General features: G+C 37.4%; 1 non-coding gene across 1 annotated transcript; it reads left to right on the plus strand.

Moving 5' to 3' along the window:
- Nucleotides 1–989: 989 nt before the first annotated feature.
- On the plus strand, nucleotides 990–1,096 carry LOC131741927 (U6 spliceosomal RNA). Its single transcript, XR_009331280.1, has one exon. It is a non-coding gene; the product is annotated as a U6 spliceosomal RNA (small nuclear RNA).
- The last annotated feature ends 2,509 nt before the right edge of the window (nucleotides 1,097–3,605 follow it).

A 3,605-nucleotide genomic window follows, 5' to 3' on the forward strand; every position in this document is an offset into this window, starting at 1 on the left:
GAGAGTGGGATCCCCCAGAGGTCCACATTTCAGCACTGAGACCCACACTCCCCAACAACCCGCAGGCTCCAGAGCTGGAAAGCCTCAAGCCAAACAACCACCAAGATAGGAACCCAGCCCAACCCATCAGGAGACAGGCTGCCTAAAGTTATACTGAGTTCACAGCCACCTAAAAAAAACAACACTTGATATGGCCCTGCCTATCAGAGGGACAAGACCCAGTTCCACCCATGAGATGGCAGGCACCAGTCCCTCCCATCAGTAAGCCTACACAAGCCCCTGGACCAACCTCACCCACCAGGGAGCAGAAACCAGAAACAAGAGGAACAATGATCCTGAAGCCTGTGGAAAGGAGATCACAAACACAGAAGGTTAGACAAAACGAGGAGACAAAGAAGTGTGTTGCAAACGAAAGAACAAGACAAAAATCCACAAAAACAATTAAATGAAGAGGATATAGGCAATCTACCTGAAAAAATTTTAGAGTAATAATAGTAAAGATAATCGAAAATCTCAGAAAAAGAGTGGAGGCACGTACTGAGAAGATTTTTTTAAGTGTTTAACAAGGAGCTAGAAGATTGAAAGAACAAACAGAGATGAACAATACAATAATTGAAATGAAAAATACACTACAAGGAATCAATAGCAGAATAACTGAGGCATAAGAACGAATAAGTAAGAAGGAAGACAGAGTGGTAGAAATCACTACCATAGAACAGAATAAAGGAAAAAGAATAAAAAGAAATGAAGACAGTCTCAGAGACCACTGGGACAATATTAAATGCACCAACATTCATATTATAGGGGTCCCAGAAGAAGAGAAAGACAAAAGGCCTGAGAAAATATTTGAACATATTACAGCAAAAAATTTCCCTAATGTGAGAAAGGAAACACTTAAGTCCAGGAAACACACAGAATCCCATACAGGATGAAACCAAGGAGGAACACATCAAGACACATATTAATAAAACTGACAAAAATTAAACTGAGTGCTCGTTTCGGCAGCACATATACTAAAATGGGAACAAAACAGAGAAGATTAGCATGGCCCCTGTACTAGGATGACATGCAAATTCATGAAGTGTTCCATAATTTTATATCAAATGGCGAAAATCTCCCAGAGATCTCCATCTCAACACCAAGACCCAGTTCACTCAATGATCAGCAAGCAACAGTGCTTGACACCCTATGCCCAACAACTAGCAAGACAGGAACACAGCCCCATCCATTAGCAGAGAGGCTGCCTAAAATCATAATAAGACTACAGACAGCCCAAAACACACTACCAGAAGTGGACATGCACACCAGAAAGACAAGATCCAGCCTCATCCACCCAGAACACAGGCACTAGTCCCCTCAACCAAGAAACCTACTCAACCCACTGAACCAACCTTAGCTACTGGGGACAGACACCAAAATCAATGGGAAATATGAACCTGCAGCATGAAAAAAGGAGACCCCAAACACAGTAAGATAAGCAAAATGAAAAGACAGAAAAACACACAGCAGATAAAGGAGCAAGGTAAAAACCCACCAGACCTAACAAATGAAGAGGAAATAGGCAGTCTACCTGAAAAAAAATTCAGAATAATGATAGTAAAGATGATCCAAAATCTTGGAAATAGTATAGAGAAAATGCAAGAAACATTTAACAAGGACCTAGAAGAACTAAAAAGGGAGCAACCAACGATGAACAACACAATAAATGAAATTAAAAATACTCTAGATGGGATCAATAGCAGAATAACTGAGGCAGAGGAACGGATAAGTGACCTGGAAGATAAAATAGTGGAAATAACTACTGCAGAGCAGAATAAAGAAAAAAGAATGAAAAGAACTGAGGACAGTCTCAGAGACCTCTGGGAAAACATTAAACACAGCAACTTTCTAATTATAGGGGTCCAAGAAGAAGAAGAGAAAAAGAAAGGGACTGAGAAAATATTTGAAAAGATTATAGTTGAAAACTTTCCTAATATGGGAAAGGAAATACTTAATCAAGTCCAGGAAGCACAGAGAGTCCCATACAGGATAAATCCAAGGAGAAACACGCCAAGACACATATTATTCAAACTATCAAAAATTAAACACAAAGAAAACATATTAAAAGCAGCAAGGGAAAAACAACAAATAACACACAAGGGAATCCCCATAGGTGAAAAGCTGATCTTTCAGCAGAAACTCTGCAAGCCAGAAGGGAGTGGCAGGACATATTTAAAGTGATGAAGGAGAAAAACCTACAACCAAGATTACTCTACCCAGCAAGGATCTCATTCAGATTTGATGGAGAAATTAAAACCTTTACAGACATGCAAAAGCTGAGAGAGTTCAGCACCACCAAACCAGCTTTACAACAAATGCTAAAGGAACTTCTCTAGGCAAGAAACACAAAAGAAGGAAAAGACCTACAAGAAGAAACTCGAAACAATTAAGTAAATGGTAATAGGAACATACATATCAATAATTACCTTAAATGTAAATGGATTAAATGTTCCTACCAAAGACACAGACTGGCTGAATGGATACAAAGACAAGAAATATATATATGCTGTCTACAAGAGACCCACTTCTGACTTAGGGACACATAAAGACTGAAAGTGAGGGGATGTAAAAAGATATTGCATACAAATGGAAATCAGAAGAAAGCTGGAGTAGCAAGTCTCATATCAGACAAAATAGACTTTAAAATAAAGACTATTACAAGAGACAAAGAAGGACACTACATAATGATCAAGGGATCAAACCGGGAAGAAGATATAACAATTGTAAATATTTATGCACCCAACATAGGAGTACTTCAATACATAAGGCAAATACTAACAGCCATAAAAGGGGAAATCGACAGTAGCACAACCATAGTAGGGGACTTTAACACCCCACTTACACAAATGGATAGATCATCCAAAATGAAAATAAATAAGGAAACACATGTTTTAAATGATACATTAAACAAGATGGACTTAATTGATATTTATAGGACATTCCATCCAAAAACAACAGAATACACTTTTTTCTCAAGTGCTCATGGAACGTTCTCCAGGATAGATCATATCTCGGGTCACAAATCTAGCTTTGGTAAATTTAAGAAAATTGAAATGGTATCAAGTATCTTTTCCAACCACAACACTATGAGACTAGATATCAATTACAGGAAAAGATCTGTAAAAAAATACCAACACATGTAGGTTAAAAAATACACTACTTAATAACGAAGTGATTACTGAAGAAATCAAAGAGGAAATCAAAAAAAACTTAGAAACAAATGACAAAGGAGACACGACGACCCAAAACCTATGGGGTGCAGCAAAAGCAGTTCTAAGAGGAAAGATTAGAGCAATACAATCCTACCTTAAGAAATAGGAAACATCTTGAATAAACAACCTAACTTTGCACCTAAAGCAATTAGAGAAAGAAGAACAAAAAACCCCCAAATTTAGCAGAAGGAAAGAAATCATAAAGATAAGATCAGAAATAAATGAAAAAGAAATGAAGGAAAATATAGCAAAGATCAATAAAACTAAAAGCTGGTTCTTTGAGAAGACAAAATTGATAAACCATTAACCAGACTCATCAAGAAAAAAAAGGAGAAGACTCAAATCAATAGAATT

Source organism: Kogia breviceps, chromosome 14 (assembly GCF_026419965.1).
Source record: "Kogia breviceps isolate mKogBre1 chromosome 14, mKogBre1 haplotype 1, whole genome shotgun sequence".
NCBI classification, from domain to species: Eukaryota; Metazoa; Chordata; class Mammalia; order Artiodactyla; family Physeteridae; genus Kogia; species Kogia breviceps.